The 11,456-nt window shown below is 38.1% G+C and overlaps 1 protein-coding gene across 3 annotated transcripts in view; it reads left to right on the top strand.

Annotated features, from left to right (window-relative positions):
* Nucleotides 1-713: 713 nt before the first annotated feature.
* lrrtm4l1 (leucine rich repeat transmembrane neuronal 4 like 1) overlaps nucleotides 714-11,456 on the top strand; it is a 186,562-nt gene continuing 175,819 nt past the window's right edge. For 2 of the 3 annotated variants that reach the window (XM_088071280.1, XM_088071279.1), the window contains exon 1: nucleotides 717-2,054. The gene's annotated coding sequence lies outside the window, so the exon portion shown is untranslated. Of the gene's footprint in view, nucleotides 2,055-11,456 lie in introns of all 3 variants that reach the window. The other variant, XR_015775219.1, reaches the window with a different exon arrangement.

Here is an 11,456-nt window from a genome sequence, read left to right as displayed (position 1 = left end):
CTTTTTGAGACCTAAAAGCCAGTGAGAAGACAATGACAGGCTGCTTCAAAACACCCCAAACCACAACCTGCTTTCTTTCTTGGTCTCGAACAGAAGTCTGAAGTAGTCTGCAGCTTGTCAACCATCTTCATAAAGGAAATATATATATTCTAACCCTTTGAATCCACATCACTTTTCCTCTGCTGCTTTCAGACACCTTCACAAGCTTTGAAACCTGGGCAAATTGGTTTGCGCCCTTACATCTGAAAAAAGGCAATGAGCAACTTGCCAAGAATTGGCAATAACAACTGCAAAACTGTAAGAAATTAGTAGCTTTTTTAAGATATGAAAAAAATGTCCAAAAACTATTAGAATAATAATAATTATAAATTTAAAATTATTCAATAGAATTATTATTTTTTTCTAAGCACTTTTTCAGGTCATTGCCTTTTTTGTAAAAAAAAAAAGAAGTTTGTAATAAATTGCTTTTTCTGTCTAATGTTTAGATCTTTTCTTTTTTACTCTTTGGAAAAACTTTCTTTTTTTCCTAATTTTTTGGCCATTTTTTCTCCAGTTGCTTATTGCCCTTTTCCTATTTTTTCAAAAGAAATCAAGCAAATTTGTTTAGGTTTCAAAGTGTTAATAGGCCTTTTGGCTATATATATGAAAATATTCACGTTTTTTTCTTCTTCCAGGTCTTGGGAGAACAGGCACGCACGTTCTTATGTCACGTGACTTCCACTCCCTCGCGCTCCCGGTAGCACCTCGCGCAGGTGGCCTAACTGCGGCGGTCCTCGCGGAAATATTAGCTTACTCAAAAACGGTTTTCAGCATTGTCCTTTAAGGAAATGGTGTTTTTTTTTGCTAATGGGAAGCCAACAGCCACCTGCAGGATGTTACCCAGCGGAAGGAACCAAAGTTTACACGAACTTTTCAAACAGTGGCACCAAAGAAGGACTGCAAGCTTTTTTGTTTTCCTCTCCTCCAGCAGCAACGACGTATCGGTAAAAGCGGAATATTGTGACCTAAACAATTTGCCAAGAGCTGTGCTGAAGCATGCAAAAACCGACGGCCGGTGTCCGCTCTGCGGTCACCGTGCAAACCTTCAGCATGTGTGGCGGTGACGTGGCCCATATCAGCGCGCACAATGCAAAGGTAAAGGAAAACAAGCGAACACGAAAATGCCTCATCGATGTCACCTGTTAACCTGTCTGCAAGAGCAAGCCTTTCCTCTGCCAGCCAGGGAAATAATGTTGCATGTTTTAGGAGAAAAAGATGTCTTCAAATGTGTTTACCAGCACATTAAATGGGGTTTAGTATGATTTTTTTGAAGCTGAGGTTATCGCGGGTCATAAAAAAGATGCAGCATCCTTTGATGCAGTGCAAAAGGATGAAACCGAACACCTGTTTTCACCTGATGCCATTTTTAATCTTGCTGATATGCTGTATGGTCCTCTTCAAAACAAGACAACAGGCATCAGAGACACTTTGTGTCCATAATCAGCCAGAGCAGTTTTAATGATCTGAATCTTTTGAACAGTGATGAGAGGAAAAGAATTTTCCAAAATGTTCATGGCAACGTAAATGAAAGCCAGGTTTCACTGACTGAAGGAGCTTGATTTCTTTCTTAGTGGACTGCAAGAAATTAACCGAGATGTCAACTGAATTTGATCATCACAAAGCAAAGAGCCCATCCAAATATGCAAATTTTTAAAAATCTTTTTGATTAAAGTGTTATTTAGTGGGATTATACTCTTCACAAACTGATGCGTGATGCGTGCACAGCTGTGTACTTCCATGACAGACAAAGATCTGCAAAGACAGGACCCAAGGCAGCGAAACTTTTGAAGCTGGTCTTATACCTTCCACCGTGCGTCTGTTGAAACAACCTTTTCAGTGTAAAGATCGACTAACTGAATGGAGCAGAACATGCTTTCATCATTGACTCATATTTTCTTTGAAAAAGAGAGACTTTTGAAACCGAGGAATATGCCTTACAAGAGAGAACTGTAACAGCAAAAGACGAAAAATCCTTCTGCAGGGAGGTGGGCGCACTGACTCCATCTACAAAAAAAGTAAGTGCCAACTTTTTAAAAAATTCCTGTCCTTTATTGCTGTTGGGATGACGGGGTATAGGTGTTACGGGATGGTTGTAACAGCACCCCTTTCAAATTTTGCAAATTTATAAATTAGCTGCTTTGTATTTTTTGGTGCCCCGCCACCAAAATTTCTCTTATTTTTCTTTGCCCGGGTGCGCTGTCACTGGACCCTCAATGTGTGTTATTGGTGTGTTTTTACCAGTGTGCCAACACCGAGGATTTGTTACGTTTTCTTTATGTTGGTGCGCCGTCACCAGACTGACATTGTTTGTTATTGTTGGTGTTTTTTTCTGCATTTTGTTGGAGTGAATAAGCTGTCTTTCTTCTTAATGGTGCACGGACACTAAGATTTCTCTCTATTTGTCTATATCCTGTCCATATCAATGCCACCAGATCCTGTGTGTGGTTGCCAGTGCGCTTTTGTGCATTTTGTAGAAGTGAATAAGCTTTTCTCTACTTGTCAGTGCACTGGTACCAAGCTTTTTCAGACCTCAATTTGAAAAGTAACAAGTAAATGTTGCTGTTAAATGATTGTAGTAAAATGAGAGGATAACCATTTATTGATCAGAGAGGGTTAATACAAGAGCAAACTGAGACAATATTAGCCAAAGTCAAGTGAGAGTGGTGTGGTTAAAATATTTAACTCTGACATTTGTTTGAGTAAAGGTATGAAGTATAAAAATGTAAATACTCAGGGTAAGTACAAAGTACCTCAGAAATGTACTGAAGTAGGCTGATAGTTCTTTGGTAAATGAACTTAGTAAATGAGCAGTGAGAGTGAAACAGAAAGTAAAGTTGCTGTTCATTAAGCTCAACAATGAGCAGAAACTTGCTGTAAATCTCAATAAAGCCGAGGGGAGCTGCAAATTCAACTGATAATTCTGCGGCGGTTCTTTCACAATGAGCGTTTTCCTGCACATTGCCACGACGTTCTGAGGTATCACAAGTTAAATTGAAAGGCTTGAAATAATCTATATAATCTATCTATATTTCTGTTGCACAAAATGTTTTTTTTTGACAGTTCAAAGAAATGTTGCCTTTTTCTTTTGTGAAATATAGTCTTTCTGGTTGAACTTGGTTGAACCCATGTCCACCTTAAGGCCTAATCTTTGAACATTACCACAATATAAGGGCCAACATGTCCGGAAGGTAAGAAATCAATCACAACACATAAAACGCAGCGCACACACCTCGGCCCCCAGTGTATGAACCAGCAACACTGACCTCCTCCCTTTGACCTCTGTGCACCATGAGATCGTAACACTTAATATATCAAACAGAGAAACAAAATGCTGCTTTTCTTCAATTTCTTTCTAATTCAGTCCAAATTTCATAATAAACTTTGATTAATAACCAGGGCAGGACCCAAATATTGGGCGAGTCAAATATTCGTTAACTGGGTAGATATGTTGTAGTCATTTAGGGATTCGTAAACTCTTTCTCTTTTTAGTTTGGTTGTTTGTTTTGTAGAGGAGGAATGTCATTTCAATGTTTGTGAGAATAACACCTTAAATCTTTGAAGTATGCTCTGCTCCTGTCTCACAGGGCTCATCAGGTTATTATGAGTAATTTGTAGGCCTATAATGATTTGCCCGTGATATTAAAAACTGCCACAAGCTGTGTAAGTACTTTATATTTTATATTTTGTTATATTTATATATTTTTAAATTCTGATAGGTATAAACACATTTTCTGTTTTTTAGCTTAATTTTATGAGTATCCTACTCTCGCCTTCTCCTTCCTATCTTGTGCTGCTTGAGCTGATGTGACAAGTGAATTTCCCTGGTGTGGGATCAATAAAGTTTTATCTTATCTTATCTTATCTTATCTTATCTTGATGTTGTTGCAATCAACAATTCACACAAAATCAGGCAACCTCGTGAATCCTGCTCGGCAGTGCAATTTTGTCAAATCTTAACAACCGCAACTTTGACTTGTTTCATTGTACAGCTGTGCACAGCATATTGATCCACTCAGTGCTTCTCTTTCTGTTTATCATGAGACTGCTGCTGCGCCTGTCACACACACACACACACACACAGTGACAGTAATGATAATTTTACCCAGTGGTTATTAACCGGTTTATTGACTAAACTGAGCCATTTTGGTGTCGATGTGAGCAGCACCGGAACACAAATGCTTGAACCCTCCTGCGTGCGTTTCTGCAGCACAGAGCAGGAGAATTTTAGTATTTTCTATAGTTAAGACACTTATCATTTCAGATGCACAGTGAAATTTAACTAATTTATTACACTGGACACAAATTATTATTTTGTGTAAATTCATCCATTTTCTTCCGCTTATCCGGGGTCGGGTCGCGGGGGCAGCAGCCTAAGCAGGGAAACCCAGACTTCCCTCTCCCCGGCCACTTCGTCCAGCTCTTCCCGGGGGTGTAAATTAATTGCGTAAATTAATAACCATTTCTGTACGGATACACTTCAGCAGTTGGTCAATATGTGCTCTTCTCTAACTGTCAATACTGAAAAATCTGTATAGTGGATATAAATTGCCATGTGTGGGTTGTTTGTGGGTTTCAATAATCCTCTGGTCTGTTCCTGGGCGTTACTGAATCCTGAGGATTATAGAGCCACAGATTTGGCAAATTTGCCTTGGACTTGTGACTTGTCACTCCTGTGACAGTTTGCCCTCAATCAGATGAGATGGATGCTGCCTGCAGCTGTCCATTTCATTCAGAGCAGCTGCACAACATCACATGTCTGCGCAATCTCCATATCACACCTGTTGATTCGCTCCAGCTCCTGAACCCGTCGAAAAACAGCAGGCAGAGAACCACGGGTGAAGAGATTGTCCTTGATGTGTTTTTTGACTTTGCCTCTGATATCTATACTGTGTAATGACATGGAATTTGTTGCTGGCTATAGCGGCTTCATGCAACAGCCTCGTATTCTTTGCAGACAAAACACTTCAGAGACGAGAATGCCAGATGTAAACTAAGCGATGTGAGCAAATGTGACAGAAAAATAGGAGTGCAGCGCTGTCAGTGTGAGCTGTCATACAGACATTAACAAGGCAAAATGTCCTGCAGGACTGCACAAAGGCGCAGCTTGTTTGTTGCCTCATACTTTATAATTGCGAGTCTAGGGATGAAAATGCATCATAACTGAACATTTTCCATGATTTTCATGAGACCTGTTTTATGCATAGCCTAAAGCCCGAAGTATAGACTGCAATGATTACAATATAAATTGTCTGTTTTCACCTCCAAATACAGCCGTCAATAGGCTATTTTACACAATGAATGTTTGCTGTTTCAGGCAAATGGATTACTCCATTAGTCAAATTGATTACAAATGGGTTAGTGGGGTCGACTGTGTTGGCCAAACAACAAATTAGATAAAAGTGAATGCAATCAGTCTAGTGTGCTGAAGTCTATTGAGTTTAATTTGTGCCAGCATACAGTATACAGATTTCTTATTTTATAACAAATATTACAGTTAATTTCCATCGCTGTTTACACATTTCTCTGCTTTAGTGCAGTGTGTTGTTTGGCATTCGGTAATGTTAATGTGCTACCTGTGGCTGTTCAGATCTGTCTGACGCGTTGTTTATTGAGCACTGTCGTCGTTTCCAGTCATCTGACCTTGTCCATTCAGTCTTAGGAGTTCGTCCATCATCCCTTATCGTCTGTCTATCACTTCCATCTCTCTCATAGCCCATCTCTCGGAGTACTTGCACTTGTCCATAACTTCTGTCAAAAAGAAAAGACAACAGATGCCAGTCCACATCACATTACAGTTAAAGACCTCAGACAGATGCACCGGCTTCGAATGTATGCTGTAAAGTCTTAGCTCAGATTACATCATCAGTCTTTCGGAACAAATGTAACATCAAAGAGGAAATTCTGAACGGAGATTACTGCGACTTGTGGAAGTAACTGTTTGTAAAAATCCCTGCTAGTCAAAGTTTTCCGTGGTTGTCCTCATGTGCACTGTGGCTGGCACTGCTCTGCTGGCTCAAACAGGGACAAAAGCCATTTGGCTCCACTGGCGGATAATTCATATGGTTTAGTGCTACAGGATTAAACCAGGAACCACTAATGAAATTGAGCGTAAGATTTCTTCAAGGCTACTTTCAAGAATGTCCTTGAGCAATCACAGTCACAGTTATGATGTAATGGAGAGGAGTTTGTGGTTGCATAAATGCCATGAGAGCTTCACACATCTGTGACAGACAGAATTATATTGACACAGAAATAATGTATAATTGATTGTGAACAGGGAAGAAGCAAAGAAAATAATCCTGCAACAATGCCTTACATCAGGGATTTTCAACCTTCTTTGTTTTGGGGCCAATTTTGCAAAATGATAGGAGGCCAGGGGCCAGTTGCAGCTGCCCTGTACATGTACTGGGATTTCAGAACTTTTCTAGGATTTTCGCACGTTTCTCGGATTTTAGCACGTTTCTCGGATTTTAGCACGTTTCTATGATTTTAGGACATTTCTATGATTTTAGGATGTTTCTGTGACTTTAGGGTGTTACTGTGATTTTAGGACATTTCTTGGATTTTGTCACGTTTCTAGGATTTTAGGATGTGTCTAGGATTTTAGGACATTTCTATTACTTTAGGACAATTATAGGATTTTAGGACAACACTAGGATTTCAGAAAATTTTTAGAATTTCAGTACTTTTCTAGGATTTTAGGAAATTAGGGGCTTAGCTGGGACCTCTGTTGTCGGTGTGGGGGATCCTCCACTGGCACTCTTTGATAAAAAGCTCTATTTTGATGCTGTTATATGCACTCTGATACATTATGTATACTAAAAGAACAAAAACAATTCCCAGTGTGAATCACTTTATTTTTATTGTGAATTAGAAAATGGTAAGGGGCCACCTGGCACCCATTGGGGGGCCAGATTTCGCCTGTCAGTTGAGTATCACTGCCTTGCATTGTAAAACGACGAGTCCACTGTTGAGACTCGCTGTCTTGCTTATAAATTCAACCCTCATCCTTCCACAATTACATCATCACAGAGACTCCATCAGTCATGCCAGTGTGACTTTGGAAAAAGAAAAAAAAGCTTAATCCCTCGAGCTCAGTGAACCGCCTTACATTCAAAATCATTTGATGTTACTGTACAGGAGATAATAAGAGGAAGCTGAGGAATCAGCACTGGACTGGAAATTATCAGTATGCATCTTGATGCACTGTTGTAGTTGAATAGAAGTCCATTAAAATTTAATAGGGAAAGGGGAACAAATAAATAAATAAACCAAACCACAGGACACCTGAACTGGACCATCAGTGACAACTTTCAGATCAACAGGAGATTCAGAAAAACGAAATAAAGATTATTGAGATTGAGGCTAATCTTGCATGTACACCAGGGGTGTATTATACAGGGAGGACACAGGGGACATGTCCCCATGCACTCTTTTTAGAGGGCAGTTTTGGACCCCTCCACTTTTTACAGAGAAAAGTTCTAATGTTTCATTGAAAAAAGGAGGAATTGCACACACCATTTTCCATATAAAATGGTGACCAGACTTTTACTCCTCACTTTACACACGTGGCTGTATTTCAACACCTTTATTGTTTTTGTTCAAAGTTTTTTAATCAATGTGATGGCCTGAACTGTGCCAGCATACCATCATACATTTTGTTTTCAGTCTGCACTTTTTCCCCTATGGGGTGGGTGAGTCAATATATTGATGAATTTTCTCACTTTTTGCTGTGTTTTTCTGTATGAAATATTTGTGCTACAACCATCCATTTCATGAAAAAGTCATATAAAAATGGTTAAAAAAATGTTTTGTTGTACCTCAGGTAGGGGTATGTGAAAAACTAAAGCCATTTTCATTTATTTTTTATTTAACCCTTTTTTAGCTACAAAAAAAATCTTTTTCTTCTTTTTGCAACATAAGTTACAGTCAGACAACATAGAACGAAAGGTACAAAATCAAAATGTACAACTCCAAAACAAATAATATAAAATACAAAAAGTATTTACGTCTAAAAGTATTTTAATATTTATAATAAGTGAATCATAAAAGCAAGAAAAATAATCTTTTTAAGGATTTTGTCCTGTAACTGTGCCCCTCTAAAAAACCCCAGTAAATTCTAAGCCAATCAGTAAAGACTTTGAGGTTTAAATGACGTCCCCCCTTGAAGTCTAAAAAGCCACTACTGTCAACAATTTCAACATTTCAGCTTGCAAACAATGTCAAAACAGGAGTCATTTCTTCTCATAATGTTGAGGTAAACACAAGCCAGTCAAGAAAAAGTGCCACACACTGTGATTTCTGAAGACATTTTAAGCAATAAGGGTTTCATTGTGTAATGAAGTAAAAAAAGGACCTTGTTACAGAACACCCACAGCGCGAGTACAAAGTGAGGTGATTCTTTCAAGGCAGCATAGAGAGGTTCAGACAGCAGCGCCTCGACGGTGGACGAGTATGTCAGTTCACGATAACGAGGGTGCTAAATTTACAATAATTGGCACGTTGCATCATGAGATGGCGATTGTACTTACCACCACATTCTGGTGTGTTAACATCTCTGGAAAAGCAAAGTGCAGTGCAGGAGCAGCAAGCATCTCAGCATGCGGTATGACACACAGCGGTGTTATGCGGTCAGCTGTGATGAAGGTAATGGTAATATAGACTTGTGGTCTCAAAGTATTGATCAGGCACCCAAATAGTTCATTTCAAAAACATAGAAGACATTTTAAAATTCTGAACGTATGTTTTCATGGTTCCCAAGGTCATGGAAAACCTGGAAAATTCATGGATTCAAGGAATTTTACAATCACATTTTCTAGACCTGGAAAAGTCATGGAGCTAGTGAAAATCATCAAAGGTTTTGGAAAAATCATGGAAGTATGTTGTGTGTGATCAATTAAACCATATTAATCTGATATAACGGTGAATTTATTTTATGTAGCTCTAATATGTGTAGATGTGTGATAAGATTTTGGTTGTTTTTGTTTATTTAGGCACCAACGTTTCTTCATATTCTCCCCACGTGTCTGTCCCTTCATTCATTATGCCCATTAACCATGTCAAATAATTTTTTAAGCACTTTTGGCCTGACGGAGGGACATTATTTTTCACAAACATTTTTTTGTGATTTTTTTAAAAATTCTTTTTGTCCATTTTTAGAGCAAACTTGACTTTTTGATGATTTAATTGTCAAGTTTCAGAGGAAACCTTTAAGTAAATTGGCATGGTTTATTTATTTATTTAAAAAAAACTGGTTTGGAAGTTATGCTGCCTTTAAAATTATTTGGCTATATTTTCCATTTTTCTTTATTTTTAGAGATTTAAAAAAAAAAACTTTTATACAATACCTATTTTTTTATTTACTTTTTTAGATATGGCGTTTTTTATGGAAAACTTTCTTAAATTTTTGAAAGGTGTGTTTTGCTTAAAAATCGCCAAAATGACACCATATATCACAGCCAGACAGACAGCCAGTCATGCGAGTTTGAATCTTATATGTTTGAAAAAGGAGGGGCAAGTGGGCCAAGAAAAATAAAATGGGTCCACGACAAGTCATGGAAAAGTTTGGACATTTTGTCCATGAAAATGTGTGGGAACCCTGTATTTTAGCAAAAGTACTACAGCTATCCAAATCACTGGAAGAAGCTGTAATCGCTGGACATGAGGACATTTCTGTATTTTGGGTGAGGAAATTCACTAGGTTGTCAGTTTAAATATAAAAATAGAGTCTGGTGGTTAATTTGAAAACCTTTTTTTAAGGTGTTTTAAAAGTGCCTTTCATGAAGTACTGCTATGCCAAATCTTACCATGTTATAACGATAATTTTCTTGTTAAACCAAGATAAGTTGGCTTGTCATACTGTAATTATGAAAATATGTCAAACCGTGTTATCACTAAAGATGAGAAAAAGACACTTTATCATTATAATAATCAGTTTTTTTTGTCATTGTGGCAGCTGTAAAATTGCAGGAGGGGTGAAAATTAAGGTTACTTCCTTATGACAGAAACATATCTCATCTGGTGTGAACAATGTAATTAAGTTTGTGCATCTCAGGAAAAGGTACAACGAAGTACAATCCTGACATGCCATTAAAAGACTTTTTGGATGCTGCAATAATTTGTCCTGTTTATAGCTATGAAGCGTCCCCCACCACCTCTTGCTACACCAAAGTATCTGCAACCCCATTAAAACTTTAAGTTTCAAACTCAACCTTTGGTCTGTCGCCCCTGAAATGAAGGCTCAAAATAACTTCTTTCCATCGTGTTACCAAGTATAATTATTCTTTTCTCTTCTGTTAGAAAGTCCAACAGATTTCATGTCACCACAGAAATCAAATGCTTACTTTGCTTATTTTGCTCCAAAGCATTCTCCAGTTGGCGTGAATTTTGGTAATTTGGTCATTTCTGCAGTAGACACAATCAGTATTTAAGAGAACACCCACGAAACGCCCTCATTTTACATCCTTGTGCTTGTTTTTGCCACTGACAGGTTCAAAATGTTATTCTCTGTGTGCTCTGCTATAGTGTCTCAAAACGTGCATTAAATTCCCTAAAACATAATACTAGCCTATGATGTAATAGCATTAACCCTTTGAGATAAGGATAAAAGGTAATGAGCAACAAGAAATTACCCAAAAATTTGCAAAAAAAGAAGTAAAAAGTACCTTAAAAAAATACCTGAAAAAATAGAAAAACAAAGAAATTAAAGAAAAAACAAACAAACAAGGAAATTACCTGAAAAGTGCTTTGAATAATAATGATTCTGTTATTTCTGTCTGTAATTTTCCCTAGCTTCTTTTGAAAAAATAATTTTCCAAATCTTAATTTTGGGGAACAGTTCTTGCCAAGTTGCTCACTGCCTTTTTCTGTTGTTTTCAAACAAAAGCAAACCAATTGTCTCAGAATTCGTTGGTTTAAATACTCATGAAGGTGCCTTAACAGCAAGAAAAGTGAAGTCAGTCTAGGTTTCAGAGGGTTAATGGCTGTAGGGAACTTAGTTTTTAAAAACTGTCATATTTCTTATGTGAGTTAAAAAAGCCCTGTGCTTTCCCAACATTTATACGCTGAAGGAAAGACCGTTTTCCCCTCCCCGACCACGCTGCCTCACTATGGCACCGAGCTGTGTCTCAAAATACTTAACTATGTCTCAATCATTTCCAACAAACAGAGGATACAGCAGCCTTGTCATTAACAAGCTAGTGGATACAAATGGTAATTGTGGCATAATTGTGCATTGTGGCACTAGCGTTTAGCGCAAACTGCAGCATGAGGCCAATCATGTGAGGAACAAAAACATACGGAGGGCTGTGGTCACATTTGTCATTACAAGTGAAAGACAGCCACAGCCATGATGTGTCTGCCAGTGGCACTCAGCAGGTGTTACAGAGAATGGCACAAAGAGTGACAGCTCTTGGGTA

The sequence above is a fragment of the Plectropomus leopardus genome, chromosome 20 (genome assembly GCF_026936395.1).
Source record: "Plectropomus leopardus strain MGB_pleo_1.0 chromosome 20, ASM2693639v1, whole genome shotgun sequence".
In the NCBI taxonomy this organism is placed as follows: Eukaryota; Metazoa; Chordata; class Actinopteri; order Perciformes; family Serranidae; genus Plectropomus; species Plectropomus leopardus.
Note: the sequence above shows the minus strand (reverse complement) of the source record. Positions and strands in the feature narration are given on the sequence as shown.